We start from the raw sequence: 16,736 nt of genomic DNA, 5'->3' as shown, positions 1-16,736 counted from the left end.
TACTGAATATGGAAATCCAACATTGGCTTTCTTCAACCTCTCCAATTTTGTTTCTTCATTGAGAACAAAAGCCTGTGGTTTGAGCATTTCTGAGGAACTTTGGAAGTGGTTATGAAAGAAAGGAGAATTTGTGTAGTAGGACTTGCATGTAGAGGACTCAAATCTTTTCCCAATATTTCTACAGAACCTCTCATAAACAGGGGTCTGACATCTGTAGCCTGGAAGGAAGTCTTTATTCCCATGAAAACTTTGTTCCTGAGCATTAGTATGTAATAAAACTTTCTTTGTTTTATTTAGCCAAGATTGATCAGTTTTATTAAAAAGATATCTGGCTAAGCCGAGACACACTGCTTCTTTCAAAAGTGATTCCCAATCTTTATGGGATCTACATGTGTCATAGATATTAGCAAACAGGGGGGAAAATTCCTCATGTGAGAGGTCACCGTATCTAGACTTCTCAGTGTCCAAATTGAGGAATACTGCTATAAAATACAGGTATTGAGGGAGGACAGAAGCTTAAGGATTATGTAGAAGTCATTTCCATTAAGCTGTCTTTTCTCAGCTGGTCAGCATCTTCCTTGGCACAGAAGTGCATAATTTGAGGGAAAGTGGGGCAGAGAGTCAGGGTATTGCTTTTAAGGAACAGGAAAGGGGTAGTTTTTTAATGGAGGTAGCTAAGCTGACTTCTGTAGTCTCCTCCTTTTTGTCTTTTCAAGGACAGTGTGTTTTATCATTCTAAAGATGAAGCAAAGCGATCAAAATGGTCCTTAGAGGAGCACTGGACCAAGAATATTTTCAGGGACTTCTCTCATTCCTTTTGGAACACCAGGAAAGTGTGAAGAGCTTGCAGCCTCTAACTAGGAGGACACTGAGAAAAGAAAATCCCTAGGGAGGAGGAGTTCCTCTCTTGGACTGGGGACAATGTAGGACCAAAAGTACTAAATAATGCAAAACTATCTTTGAGATCTGTGATGACATCTAAAAGGAAGCCAACATTTAGAAGAATTAATAACCTTACAATTCTTTCTCCTCTTCTGGGTTCTGGAAAATGACTTGTAGAAGCCATTGGCCTTATTCTACAGACCTTTTAGAGGGTGAGCCAAAGGGAAAGGTAACAGAATACTTTTGAGTTAGGCTGCAGTGCTTTTGCAAATTCATCCTGACTGCTACTCACAGGGCAGTGGTTAAAAACACTAGGGTTGGGGCATATAGGTGGCGCAGTGGATAGAGCACTGGCCCCGAATTCAGGAGGACTTGAGTTCAAATCCAGCCTTAGATACTTGACACTTACTAGCTGTGTGACCCTGGGCAAGTCACTTAACCCTCATTGCCCCACAAAACAAAACAAAAGAAAAACAAAAAACCACTAGGGTATCATCTTGTAAACCAGAATCATAGCCAATCCATCATCCCAGGGCATGATAGTTCTCCAACTCCCTGCTTATGCGTGTTTTTTGGTCCTGCCTTCCCATACAGTTATTAAGCCTTCATGGGGGTCTGCACTCATCCCAGATGATCTGCTCTCTGTATTTAATAGCTAGCATCTATGTAGCATTTTAAGGTTTGCAAAGTTCTTTTATATCTCTTTGAGCTTCACAGTAACCTTGGGAGGTAGATTGTTATGATCCCCTTGTTAGAGATGAGAAAACCATACCCAAGGTCACATAACTGGTAAGTGTGTCTGAGATGAAGGAATCAAACTTAGGTCTTCCTGAGTCCAAGTCCAATTGGATCAATGGTGCATACGATGGGAGCCCCTGAGCTGTAGCTGATAAGGAACAGGTTAGCTATGATCAGCAAGCTAATTAAGGTGTTTTTTTTTTTAAATAAACATTTTTGTTAGAATTCCACATTCTGCTCCTTCCCTTCTTCCCCTCCCTTGGATGATAAGCAATCAGATATAGGTTATACATGTGCAATTATGTAAAACATTTCTATAGTAGTCATTTTGTATAAGAAGACTCGAATAAAAGAAAAAAATGAAAGAAAAAAGTGAAAAATAGCATGTTTCAGTCTGTATTCAATCAATATCAGTTCTTTCTATGGAGGTATATAGTATGCTTCATCATTAGTCCTTTAGGATTGTCTTGGATCATTGTATTGCTGAGTGTAGTTAAGTCATTCACAGTTCTTTGTTAAACAGTATTATTATTGTGCACAATGTTCTCCTGGTTCCGCTGACTTTACTATGCATCCTTTTCTTTCTTTCTTTCTTTCTTTCTTTCTTTCTTTCTTTCTTTTCTTTCTTTCTTTCTTTCTTTCTTTCTTTCTTTCTTTCTTTCTTTCCTTTCTTCTTCTTCCTTCCTTCTTTCTTTCTTCTTTTCAGTTGAACAGTAAGAGGGGGAAGAGTAAAAGCTTTTTCATTTAAAAAAAATTAGTTTATTAAAAAGAGGAATTGAAGAAGACACCAAGGTTGGGAGCTTAGGAAGATAGCGATGGATACTCAACTTGGATAGATACTCAACAGTAACATGGTAATGAAGGACAGAGGTGAATTGGGGGAGAAAGATCATGTGTTCTCTTTTGGTGTTTTTTTCAGATGCTGATAGGCCATTCATTTCAAAATGTCTGATAATCTATTCAGAACTATTTTAGTAATTTGAAGAGAAGGAGCCCTATTTTGGTCTAGTTTTCTTACCCTTCTCAGGATGGGGTGTATTTAGCTATAGTTCAGGGTAGGAGTCTTCTCTGCTGTGAAAGTTGCCAGGATCAGTTCTTACCTATATTTATTATAATAGGCAGCTGTACCTGAGGTTAACCATTAGACTATCAAAGCTTTGCTTATCAGGTTTAACTCTAACTGGCATCCTGTATGTCCCTTGTGGAGCAGCAAAATAGCCAGCTGGCACTATTTCTTGTCTCTTGCATTTTGCAATCATAAGTGTATTGAGACTAAAAAAAACCCAGAGTAGTGGAACTTATGCTGATCTTACCTGGACAGATTCCCCCCTGGAAAACTCTGATAACAAAATAGGACTTGGTAAAATTTAGAAGTACTTGAGAAAGGACCTGTCTTTTAAACTGGGAAAATTCCAGGTAATTTGGACAGGAACTAAATTCCAGACTTTAAAAGGAACAGGATTTATCATCCCAGTCAGTAGGAATCAGAAGGATTCCAAGAACTAGATTCAGGATTTAGGGCCCAGGTCTTAAAACTGCAATTTCTTAGATAAGTATTTCATATCTAGCATGATCCAAAATTACAATTTCCCTTATGGGATTTTTTAAAAATTTCAATGAAATTATTCACTTTATTTATTCCTTTGAATAATAATTCAAAAGATGATAAAATTTTGTTTGAACCATTTATTCCTCTTAAGGAAGAGGAAGCTAGGTGCCCTCAGTGGATAAAGTGTTGGGCTTGAATTTAGTCAAGAACATCTGAGTTCAAATCTGCTTTCAGATACCTCCTAACTGTGTGACCCTTAACAAGTCATTTAATTTCTATCTGCCTCAATTTCCTCAACTGTAAAAATAGGGATAACAACACCTACCTTTCAGGGTTGTTGGGAAGATCAAATGAGATAATATTTGTAAAGTGTCTAGCATATAGTAGGGGCTATATAAATGCTTATTCCCTTCCCCTTAAGGAACGTACCTATTTGCAGAAGCTTCTAAAAATAAAACTGATTCCTTCTTGGCCAAGAATCATTAAGCTTTTAGAATCAATTAAAACTGTAAATTCAGAAATGCACAGGAGAATCTGAACTCTCCAAATTACTACTTAACTCCTAGCTCTTTCAAGGTCAAGAGAGCTGCAGCCACAAAGACTCTCCAGCCAGTTTAAATCAGTGAAGCTTCTCTGTGAATATAAAGAAAAAGTTACTCCAGTCTAGGATGCCAAAACAAAAGGGAAGTACTCAGGAGAGGAAGTAAGTGGGTGTGGGTGTGGGTACGGGTGTGTTTGCGTGAGCTCCTGTGTGATTACTTCTGCTTTAAATGGAGCTGCAGTAATTTGAAGAAGAAATAAAATAAAAACTTTTGGCTTCAGTTATCGCTAAGTAATTTTAAGTAGGAATTTTAAGATTGTGATGTTTATTCCCAAATAGACTGGACTCAGGGAAGTTGGGAGTGTTTATTATTCACTGTTCATTAACAAATCTCCAAGATGATTTATTCCTAGAACTAAGTGCTGTTAGGCTAACTCGTTTCTTTGCCTATAATATCTTTGGTCTTAAACTTTTCTTTATGAATATAAATTACACTTGCCGACTGGGGAGAAATGCTTACATTTTCACTTTAAATGGAGAAATGGCCTTGAAAGAGATTGACAGTCTATAATTATTTTTTATTTTCTGCTATTTGTTAGAATATATCAACAAAAATTGCCCAACAAAACTGCCCTAAAGCCTCGAGATGCTTTAGTTACCATTCATCTTGTAAAACTAAATTTTTATTTTCTGTGATGCCCCAGTACCATGTCTAGAGCTCCTGACCTAGAGTTATTAGGAAGTCCTGTGTTCAAAACCAGCCTGACCCTTACTAATTATGCAAGCCATTTAACTTCTACCTGCCTCAGTTTCCTCATCTGTAAAATGGGAATACTAATAGCATCTATACCCTAGGGTTGTTGTGAGAATAAAAGGGATAATATTTATAAAGTGCTTTACAAACCTTCAAGCACCACATAAATCCTAGCCATTAGCCACTGTAAGCTTAATTTGGGATCAGATATTCTACTGTATACTTAATATTAACTCATTTTGAAATAGCAGCTTTGAAAAAGATTAGGTGTATATAGAGGGTATTTGGCGGTATATTGTTTTTTGTTTCTATTTTCTCAACCTTATGCTAGACACAGCAAAAATTATATATAAATTTGGTTGGATATATGGATGGCAAAGGGAGTGTGAGAAGTTGATAATAATTATTGTTCAGATCATAAACCTGGAGAACTGGAAGACGGGTGATGCTTTTGACAGAAACACAAATATTTGGAATTGGATAGAAAGATAACGTGTTCTGCTTTGGACATGTTAAGCCTAAGATGCTTCTGAGATATCCAGTTTCAAATGTCTGATTGGCAATTTGTTATGCATGACTGGAGCCAGGAGAAAGATGTAGACTATGAGTAAAGGCTTTAATATAATCTCCATAGATCTGCTAGTGCCATCTAAACCATTGAGTTCACCAAGAGAAGAGGGCTTAGAAAAAAAGCCTTTGGGAACATCCACAGTTGGCAGCTTGATATAAATGATGATCCATCAAAGGAGATGGAGAAAGAGTGGTCAGATAGGTGAGAAGAGAACCAGGAGAAAGTAGTCTCAGGAAAATCTGGGAAGAAAAGAGCATCCAAGAGGAAAATATAGTCAGTAGTGTCAAATGCAATAGACTGCTTGAGAAGAATTAGAACTGAAAATATGGCATCCGACTAAGAGATTGTTACTAAAGTTATCTCATCAATAGTTCAGCTCATCCATTCCTGTTATATTCAGACGAGAAAACAGAGGCAGGTAGAGTTGAAATGACATGCTTCTCCTTACATATTCTTCTTACTTACTTGGTTGTACACTGGTTCATTTTTGAAACTCCAAGCTGCTCATACACACTTGGTGAAATCATTGCTTTTATGTCATATGATGCATTTCAGCATATTTCTTTATGATGTATGAAGATAACTTGAAAACATGATGTTGCATAAGAATGCTGAACTGAAAGTCAGGAATTTTGAGTCTCAGCTCTGATATTTAGCTAGCTAGCTGTGACCAAGTCATTTATCCCTCTCTGTGCCTCAGTTTCTTAATCTTATAGTGGAGATAATTGTTATCATTCGGAATAACAAAACTTTGTTCTCAGAGAAGATGTTAATTGGAGGTATCTGTTGTCCCAGCAGAGATAACAAATCTACCCTAGGTACACCATACTTCTCTTAAGAGTTATGGACTGGTCTGATTTCTAATCCGTAGCCTATATAATTTAGAATATGTAGAAATGCCTAAAACTTCATATTGCTTAAAGGAGTCTTCCTTTCGGCTCATATCATGATTTTCTGCTAATAAACTTCATGTCTACTTAATGCGATTATTAGGACTCATGATGTTTAATTATGCAATGCAGGTTAAACCTTGAAACTGAATTAAACTTCAGACAACCTTGAAACCCAAGCTGGTGGTGATTTGTACCAGTCCAGTGACTGAATGTGGGAGAGACATTGAGAAAAAGTCCAGAGAAGGAGAACACATGTTGGAACTTGTTGAGACACATTCATAATACTTGGTTTTTAAATAGCTTCAGGGTTCAAAAAGGTCAGTGCATGAACAATTATTTTACTTTAGACAAGATTATGAATGTGCATCAGTTGCTGGTATCCATACCAACTGAAAAACAATGGTGTGTGTGTGTGTGTGTGACCTGTGATGTGTTATGTGTTTATTCCCACCCCTCCCCCAACTGCAGATTGTTATCACAGAAATGAAATTGAAATGAACCTTTAATGTAACCTTTACCCAAACAAAAATCTTGTATAAATAGAACTGCCTGAGAAGTTGTCATCCAGTCTTCAGTTGAAGACTTAGGTAAAGGAGAATCCAGTCCTGCCAAAGGAAACAAAATCTACCTGGGAGCCGCTCATTTATTAGCATGGTTCTCTTTACATTAAGTGTAAATTTGTGTCTTTTCAACCTCTACCCCTTGTTTCTAGTTTTACCGTCTGGTTCCTCCATTTGGAATATGCACTGTACCAACTAGCTATATAAATGTCAGCTATAACAACAACAACAATAATTATTATTAGTATTAAACGATATGAGGACATACTTGGTTAAAAGGGATGGCTTTCTGTAAGGGGGATGAGGCGGGGACAGAATTAAAGTGCCTTCTCTGTGCTAGGCACTGTGCTAAGCACTTTACATATATTACCTCATTTGTTCCTCACAATAACCTTGGGAGGTAGGTGCTGTCATTGTCCCCATTTTATAGTTGGTGAAACTGAAGCAAACAAAGATTTGTGTGAGGCAGGATGTAAATTCAAATCCTGGTTCCAGGCTCATTCTATCCAGCTGTCCCATCTAAATGATAGGGGCAAAGGGGGAAATGTAGGCAATAAAATCTATATTTAAACAAGGTCAAGGACAACTCCCTGAACCATTTTATTAGAAGACCTCTTTGCACGGTGCCTTTTAGTAAAACAAGCTTTTTTTTGGGAGGGGGGCAGGGCAATGGGGGTTAAGTGACTTGCCCAGGGTCACACAGCTGGTAAGTGTCAAGTGTCTGAGGCCAGATTTGAACTCGAGTCCCCCCTGAATCCAGGGCTGGTGCTTTATCCACTGCGACGCCTAGCTGCCCCCAAAAAGCATTTATTTTGAACCACTAAGAACTTTGCTATTCAGCTAGTTCCAAAATCACTATGATCTAGTTTACATCTCTATGTCTATTCCACAGAGACATGAGAGACTTATTCAGATGCTTTGATAAAATTTAGTAACTGTCAGAAAGTTAAATAAAGTTAGGCTAGCATAACCTATTTTTGAAGCATGCTGGTTCTTTGTAATCACTACTGACTTTTTTCTCTGTTTGCTAATTATCCTTTTAATAGTGTTATAGAAGTTTTTCAGGGATTGAAATAAAACTCGTTGACCTATAATCTGCCACCTTTATTGTTGATGATGTTATTGTAATGATGATGGTGGCAATTAGGAAATTTTTCCTCTGAACCTGAATTAACTTTCCCATTTTCCATACTTTCCTTGTCCTGAGTGATTCTTGCCCAAGTCTTTTCATTAGTCTTCCACAGTTATCTACCCTGCACTTTGGAGAATATTCTGTAGATATCATTGTAATACTTGGCCTCTCCTTTAAAAAAAAATGTTTTATTAATGTCCTTTCACATCACTCAGTTTCCAATTACACCCCACCTTATAGAAACCTCCCTTGTAACAAAATAGTTGAGCAAAAAAATAAAATAAAAATCAACATATTTTTATCTGAAAAATATATCTTTATTCTACTCTTATAAACCCCATCCATCTGCCCCTGATATCATGATTAGTCACTGCATTGATCAGAGTTCTGAAGTCTTTAGCTCCAACTTCAATGAGTTGTTTTTTTGTTTTTGTTTTTTTTTGGGGGGGAGGGCAGGGCAATGACAGTTAAGTGATTTACCTAGGGTCACACAGCTAGTAAGTGTCAAGTATCTGAGGCCGGCTTTGAACTCAGGTCCTCCTGACTCCAGGGCTGGTGCTCTATCTACTGCGCCACCTAGCTGCCCCTCAAATGAGTTTTTAATGGAGTTTTGACCATTGGAACCAATGAATCACCCAGTCAGTGTTGCCTGTCTTATACTGCACATCTGTTTTCTAGGGTTTAGGATGGTGCTACTGAATCTCATTGGTGCGGTAGTGCTCCCACATGTATGTGCTGAACTAAACCCAACTTTCATTACATTCAGTCATCTCATTAGCTTTTTTTTTGGGGGGGGGGTGAGGCAATTGGGGTTAAGTGACTTGCCCAGGGTCACACAGCTAGTAAGTGTGTGTTAAGTGTCTGAGGCCGGATTTGAACTCAGGTACTCCTGACTCCAGGGCCGGTGCTCTATCCACTGCGCCACCTAGCTGCCCCCCCCATCTCATTATCTTTTATTGGCCTGAAGTCTTTAAATGTTGTCTTCCTTTACATTGTTGGAGTAATGGTGTAATTCATTCTGGTTGTGCACGCTTCCCTCTGCTTCTCTTCATACAGATCTTCCCAGCCTTTTCTGAATTCTTCATACTACTTCCTTATGAGCATTAGTAGCAGGACTAGGATTTGAACCAAGGTCCTTTGACTGGATTGTGGATCCAACAACCTTTTCTATTCTTTTTATTATTATTATTATTATTATTGATTCCGAGCGTTAAATAATATGATTATTGGTAATACATTTCTTCTATAAGCTATTTTCATATCATTTAGACATTTATATTGGAGAATCGGCGTAATGTTCCTATTCTCATACATTTTCAGCAATTCCCTGTGTATCTTGGATATTAGACAATGGTATCAGGAATGTTTGCCAGCCCTAGACCATACCACTGGATAGTTAGACATACCTTATCCAAAGAAAATAGGATGGGTAAAATGGAGTGGGAATAACACTGCATATAAGAAGGTATATACATTTAGTGAGGAAATCCAGGAATTAGAAGATGGTGATGGAGAATACTCGGGTAAAGTTCAATGGAAGGAGAAACAGGATGTTTTTTTTTTTTAATTGAGTAGATTATACACCACCTGGATGGAAAAGAAGAACTCAAGCAGTTGAGAAAGAGATTGCAAACCTAGCACAAAGGCATTGTTAGGCTAACTATTGTTGATCAATTTCAATATCCAGACATCTGCTAGAAGTCTATCTTATTAAAAGCAGAAACTATTTAACTTGCCTGAATGATAATATCATCTTTCAAAAGGTAGAAATTCTATTCTGGATCTGATTCTCACCCCTGGGAAGAACTAGTTAATGGGATGGAAATGATGGGAATCCTACAATAAAGTGATTGTTCACTTTTAGTGAGAGCAGAGGATTAGAAACCCAGGGCATATCTGACATTTATCCTAGATATGGACAAGTAGACCAGAAGTATTCAGAGGAAAGATCAGTAGGAATATATGATTCATTGGAAGTCAGTTCACTGGGCATGGTTGGTGCTTAAAAAGTATTAAGTTGTACAGACATAAAAGGAAACAATTCTAATAAGGAATAAAAATAGAAATTATTTGAAGAGACCAATGTGGAGGCACAGTGAACTCACCAACCAACTCACAATTTAAAAAGAAATGTTGATGGAAGTAAGGCCCAGTAATAAAGAATGAATATAAAAGTGTGGCAGAAGCTTAAGGACATCAAAAGGGGTCTCTGGGTTCTTTGTTGTTGTTATTAGGTTTGGGGCTATTTTAGGAGGAAAAGGATCAAAGAAAGGATAGGACCATTACATAGGATTTATGGGAGGATGGTAACTGACAATATTGAGAAGGTAGAGCTTTGGGGTTTTTTTTGTTTTTTTAATGTTTCATTTCCTATGTCAAGGAAAATGACCTTTGAACTAGAAGTGACAGAATAGAAATGACTTATAAGGAATTGGTACCCAAACAAAGAAATAGTAAGATATTACTTAGCTTCCCTTGGTGAATTCAAGGCAACTGACTCTGGTGAATTACATCATCGGGTACTGAAAGAATAGGCAGATGTGATTGTTAAGCCACTGCCAGTGATAATTTGAAAGATCATGGAAAATGGGAGAGGATTCCAAAAGGCTAGAGAAAGGCAAATGTTATCCTGATTTTTAATCTTTTAAAATATATTTCTAACATTCTTTTTTTTTTTTTAAGTGAGGCATTTGGGGTTAAATGACTTGCCCAGGGTCACACAGCTAGTAAGTGTCAAGTGTCCGAGACCGGATTTGAACTCAGGTCCTCCTGAATCCAGGGCCAGTGCTCTATCCACTGCGCCACCTAGCACACCCCTACATTTGTTTTTAAAAATTTTGAGTTCTATATTCTCTCCTTCCCTCTTGTCCCACCCCCATCCATTGAGAAAGCAAGCAATATGGTATCAGTTATACAATGTGAGATCATTAAAACGTTTCTATATTAGCCATATTGCAAAAAAAAAAAAAGAGAAAAAAATTTAAAAGCAAGAAATAAAGTGGAAAACGTATGCTTTAATCTGTACTCAGAGTTCATCATTTCTCTCTCTGGAGGTGAATAGCATTTTTCTTCATGAGGTCCTTTAGAATTGTCTTGGATCATTTTCTCAGAGTAGCTAAGTCTTTAATGGTTGATCATTTCTCCTGATTTTTCAAAAATGGGAAGAGAATCGTCTGCACACTACAGGTCAGTTAGCTTGATTTTGATTCCTGGAAAGATTCTATAAGAGATCATCAAGGAAATAGTTGGCAAATACCTAGAAAAGGAAGCAGTAATAATAGAAATCCAGTATGGCTTCAACAAGGACAGATCATCCCCAATAATGACAGAAAGGTGATATAAGGGAGATGCAGAATGAAATATACCTTTTTAGGCATGACCCATCTGTGGATTTGTTTTCATTGATTTCATTTATTTGTCATAAGAAAGGTGGTGGCGGGACAGCTAGATGGCACAGTGGATAGAGCACTGTCCCTGGATTCAGGACTACCTGAGTTCAAATCCGGCCTCAGACACTTAACACTTACTAGCTGTGTGACCCTGGGCAAGTCACTTAACCCCACCTGCCCCCGCAAAAAAAAAAAAAAGAGAAAGAAAGAAAGGTGGTGGCTCATTTTGTTTTGTTTTCATTTGGGAGCTAGAAATTTGGAGGTCATCGTGAAAGTAACAGGTTGAATTTATTATACTTTTTTTTTAAAGCAAGATATTTTTATTAGAGATTTGTCATTTCATACAATCATTTTATGTTCTTTGAATACAGAATGTTATGATAATTGGTTTCTATCAAGTTCAAAATAACAAGTCAAAATTATTTTCTATACTATCCTGGTATATAGACTATCATCTCCCACTCAGATTATTGCAATAAATTTCTGGTTGGTCTCCTCAATTTTTAAAAGTATAGATCTGACCATGTCACCCTCCCCACCCAATAAATTCTGGTGGCTTCCTATTACTTCTAAAGTCAAATATAAAAAGTCCTTTGTTTCACTTTTAAAGTCCTTCATAATCTATTCCCTTCCTACCTTTCTGGTCTTCTTACACTTTACTTCCTTCCACAGTACACTTACACTGGCCTCCTTGCTCTTCCTCATAAATGAATCTTCATCCCCTGACTCAGTCAAGGTTTTCACTGGCCACACCCCCCACCCCCACTCCCCCACCCCCCCCCCCATGCCTGGAACGTTCTCCCTCCCCATCTCTGTCTTCTGACTTCCTTTAAATCTCAACTAAAATCTCACGGTGGGCGAGAAGCCTTTCCTGATTCCCCTTGCTGCTAGAGCCTTCTCTCTGAAATTTTTCTGAATTACCCTATATCTTATTTATACATAGTTATTTATGTAGGGGCAGCTACGTGGCACAGTGGATAGAGCACCAGCCCTGGAGTCAGGAATACCTGAGTTCAAATCTGGCCTCAGACACTTGACACTTACTAGCTATGTGACCTTGGGCAAGTCACTTGACCCCAATTTGCCTCACTAAAACAAAACGAAAACCATAGTTGTTTATGTGTTGACTTCCCCCCATTGGAGTGTCAGGGAAGAGGCAATTTTTTTTCCCCTTTCTTTGTAATCCCAGCATAGTGCCTGGCATATGTTAAGCATTTGATAAATTCTTGTTGAAAAACTGACAAAGGACATGGGGGTTAGGGAGGAGAATGGAACAGTAGCTTCCAACCCTGGAGAAATTAGCCCAGCAGATGACATCAGCAGTGGCAGCTTTGGAGACAGAGGGGGTTCCCAGCTGGGAAATGATCCAAGTGGCATACGTTGCCTTGACGAAACATGTTTCCCATCTGTTCCTTCTGCCACTGGTGATAGGGTAATCTGTGGAAGAGTATGTCCCAGTGCCTATGAGGGCTGGGCAGAGATTCCTTGTTTCATCCCTTGTTCTCTTATTTAAATGCCATTTGCTTTGAGAAAAGGTCATGCCAGGCAAAAATAATTTCCTCTTTTGGACAAGATTACTGAACTAATAATAGCTAACTCTTATATAGTTCCTATTATGTGCCAGACACTGTGCTAAGTCTTTACAAATATTATCTCATTTGATCCCCACAATGACTCTTCAAGGTGGGTGCTCTTTTCATCCCCATCTTACAGATGGGGAAACTAGTGCAAACAGAGGGTAAATATCCTTACCCAGAATCACACTGCTAGTGTCTGAGCCCTGATTTGAGCTCAGGTCTTCCTGACTCTGAGCCAGGTGCTCTATCCACTGCACTACATTGCTACCAGCTAGTAGATGAGGGAATGCTGCTGATATAGCTTACCTAGATTTTAGCAAAGGTTTTGATAGAGTGTCTCCTATTTTTGTAGGGAAGCTGGAGAGAATGTTGAAAAGACAGAAATACAATTAGATTCAGAATGGAACAGATTCAGAGCAGCTGGCTTCTATGATTAATGAATGATTCCTCGTCAATATGGCAAACTGTCTCCAGTGAAGTGCCCACAGGCTCTGTTGTTAGCTTTGGACTGTTTATAATTTTTATCAATGCCTTGGATAAAAATTGATACAGTGCTCATCAGATTTGCACATGAAACAAAGCTGAGAGGGTCATTGAACCCACTGGATGATGGTCAGGATTCAGTTTTGGGCTGAATCTCAATAGGGATAAAAGTAATCGTGTAGAGGTGCAAAAAATCAACTGCACATGTACCAGATGGGGTGACGCATGATGAGGTAGCAGTTGTTTTGAAAAAAGATCTGAGAGTTTTTGTTTTTGTTTTTTTTGGGGGGGTGAGGCAATGGGGATTAAGTGACTTGCCCAGGGTCACAGGGCTAGTAAATGTTGAGTTTGAGGATGGATTTAAACTCACGTCCTCCTGAATCCAGCGCCAGTGCTATTCCACTGCGCCACCTAGCTGCCCCAGATCTGAGAGTTTTAAAGGATTACGGAATCAAGATAAGCCAGCAATATGATGTGGCTGACATTAAAAAAATGCAAATGCATCGTCAGGTGATGTTTTGTACTCTGCCCTTGTCTTTGTGTTTAGTTCTGAGCATCGCAGTTTAAGGAGGATATTGATAAATTGGAGAATGTTCAAAGGAAGGTAGCCAGGCCAGTGAAGAGCCTTGAATTTACATCAAATGAGAGTCAATTGTAAGAGTCAGTCATGGTGAGTTAGGCTGAGAAGACACAGAGGATGTGATCGCAGTTCCAAGTATTTGAAGGGCTGGAGGAGGGATCAGGCTTGTTCTGTTTGGCTGCAGGGGGCAGAATCTGAAACAATAGGTGGAAATTGTGCAGGCCAATGTGGACTTAATGTCAGGACAAACTTCCTAACAACAAGAGCTATCCAAAAGTGTCCTGGGCTTCTCAGGAAGTGGTGGCTTCCCCCTCCTTGTATGTGTTCAAGAAGAGGTATGGTAATCACTTGTCAAGTGTGTTATTATTATGTTATTTTGTGTATGAGTTGGGACTAGTGGCCACTGAGGTCTCTTCTATCCCTTAAATTTTGTGGTTCTTTGAAATCATGTATCTCTCAAAATATTCTTGACCTGAAGAAATGAGTCAATTTCATCCTTGCATTATAACTCATTTCAAACCTGCTCTCACAGAATAAAATTCTAGTCATATGGATTATTGGTTGATTTTGAATTATCTCTTAAGACCAATCTTACCAGGTCTAACTATATTTATTTATTTGTTTGTTTGTTTTGGTTTGGTGAGGCAATTGGGGTTAAGTGACTTGCCTAGGGTCACACAGCTACTAAGTGTTAAGTGTCTGAGGCTTTAACTATATTTATAAACTGGACACTTGTGTATCTGGTAAATAATAGCCTGTGTGACCTCCAAAAAAGAATGCTTTTTATGCATGATTAAAGTAAGGTAAAGTTAATACTTTAAAAAGCATTGTTCTTCTTTTTTTTGGGGGGGGGTGAGGCAATTGGGGTTAAGTGACTTGCCCAGGGTCATATAGCTAGTAAGTATCAAGTCCTCCTGAATCCAGGGCTGGTGCTCTATCCACTGCCCCACCTAGCTGCCCCAGTATTGTTCTTCTTTAGAAATATATCATTTACTTAGAATAACCACCCATGAATACAGCAGTAGAAAGCCAAGACATCAGTGCCTCACTCTGAGTGTTTGAGGTATTTAGTGCTAAACGAATTAAATTAACATGGCAAGCCATGGTCTGAAAAGACATTTTCATTTAACAAGAATATTTACCATGGCACCTTTGCCTGTTCCAGTTAAATTTCTCCCAATAGTGTCATGTGGATAGGACATAAGTTATATTCATCAGTCATGGGCATGCAAACAGCAGACCTGGTGCTGAGAGACAGTTCCTAAGCTCTCAGACTTCTCTGGCATGAGAAACTGACAGATGTTGGAAAATTTGGTGTTATATGTACTCTGTTGGGGCTCAGGCACCAGAAGTTGAACATCATCCTTCTAAACCCAGGGTGCTCAGGTTGTGTTTGCATTCGTTTATTTGATTGCGGTTTTGAAATTATGTTTTTATGTCAGAAAATGTTCCCCCTCTTCCCTCCTGATTTTTTTTGCATATTTAAATTTGTGATGCAAGGTAATTTAACCACATGATAGAAGCAGAACACCATGACAATTCCCAGGCATTTAATTAATAGCCAAATGATTCTTTTGTATTGAATTTTGTTTGACATCACATCAAATATAGATATTCCTGAGCATCCATCAGCATAACTCAATGAAGCTATTAACAAATATAATTATTTCTTTGGTGATAGTTTGAAGGTGGGAGGGGAAGAAGGGAGGTCCCAAACTTGAAATTTCATAGGTGTGGTGAACTCTTGGTTGTGAAAACTCCCTCCACTTGTGCAGATATGTTATCTGTCCGTGTAAGAAACTCAGCAAATGTTCTTCCTGGATAAATGAAAAAGCCTCCTGGGAGACTCAGCTGACCTGAGTCACCTGGCTAATGTAAGGCCAAAAGCCAGTTTTCCTCCTGCAGTTTGGCTATCACTTAAGCCACCAGGTGTTCAGTCTTAGCATGAATGAGCACCATTCCCCAAGTCTAGACTCCCTCTCTCCCCACCAACCAATGCCTGATCCTGCTTCATCCAGGTAAGAACTCTCTTAAAACAAAACAAAACACTGGATTTGGGGTGCCACTTTCCACTGGGTCACAAGTGCAACTTTTCCCATCATCCCCAATGGCCCTTCTATTTTGAGTTCCCTTCAATAAAACTGGCTTCCTTGCTTTTCTTTCTGTTGACTGACCATTTGTCCTCTTATGTTTTGTTGTATAGTAGTTTGGAATCCTGAACCTCAGATCAGCCCCTTTTTAGGGAGCTACAAACATTAGAAAATCAGGTTTGGTTAAATGTTTGGGTTGGTGTTTTTTTCTGGATTGAAGAAAGAATTAGAGAAAACATTAACAATGCAGATTAAATTTAGTGCATTTTTTTTTTCTTCTTAGAAATGGCTGTGAACCATTTATCAACATATCCCTGCCTAACCCTCAAACAGTATTAAAGCAGTCTATAATTTAGTCTTATCTGGAGTGTTGAAGGTTTACATGACTTGCTCATGGTTGCACCAATATTATGTATCAGAGACAGGTCTTGAACCTAGGTCTTCTAGACCTGAAGGCTGACCCTTATGTCCACTATCTTATTACAGGGGGCCTGCCCCAGTCTCCTTCCCCTCAGTTGTAGTGCTCTCACTATCCCTGTTAATTTATGTGTGATTTGTTTATACTTGCTTACTGTGCGTACACACTGTACTTTGGGGAAGAAAATGAGAATGTAAGCTTCCTAAATGAAGGGTTTGTTTCTCTCCTTGTTTCTATGTCCCCAGTATTCAGTGCCTTACTTTAGAGTAGGTGTCTTAATAAATGCTTATTGAATTGAATTTCCCTGTAGTGCCAATTAAGCAGATTCTACAAATTCATAGCTTTACTTTGCCTTTTGTTGAGCTGCCTTTACTATCATTGTCAATTTTGAAAGTGTCTGAAAAGCTGCTAAGTGTTAGTTTATATTGATTGGTCCAGTGTTATACATGAACTTGAAATTTTGTTGTGGGGGCCTAGGTGGCCCAGTGGATAGAGCACTGGCCCTGGATTCAGGAGGACCTGAGTTCAAATCTGGCTTCAGACTCTTACTAGCTGTGTGACCCCGGGCAAGTCACTTAA

At 38.7% G+C, this 16,736-nt stretch overlaps 1 protein-coding gene across 1 annotated transcript in view; it reads left to right on the top strand.

The window, feature by feature from the left end:
- PRRG1 (proline rich and Gla domain 1) overlaps positions 1 to 16,736 on the top strand; it is a 139,708-nt gene that overhangs the window by 104,214 nt on the left and 18,758 nt on the right. The window lies entirely within an intron of this gene.

Source organism: Dromiciops gliroides, chromosome 3 (genome assembly GCF_019393635.1).
Source record: "Dromiciops gliroides isolate mDroGli1 chromosome 3, mDroGli1.pri, whole genome shotgun sequence".
Classification (NCBI taxonomy): Eukaryota; Metazoa; Chordata; class Mammalia; order Microbiotheria; family Microbiotheriidae; genus Dromiciops; species Dromiciops gliroides.
Note: the sequence above shows the minus strand (reverse complement) of the source record. Positions and strands in the feature narration are given on the sequence as shown.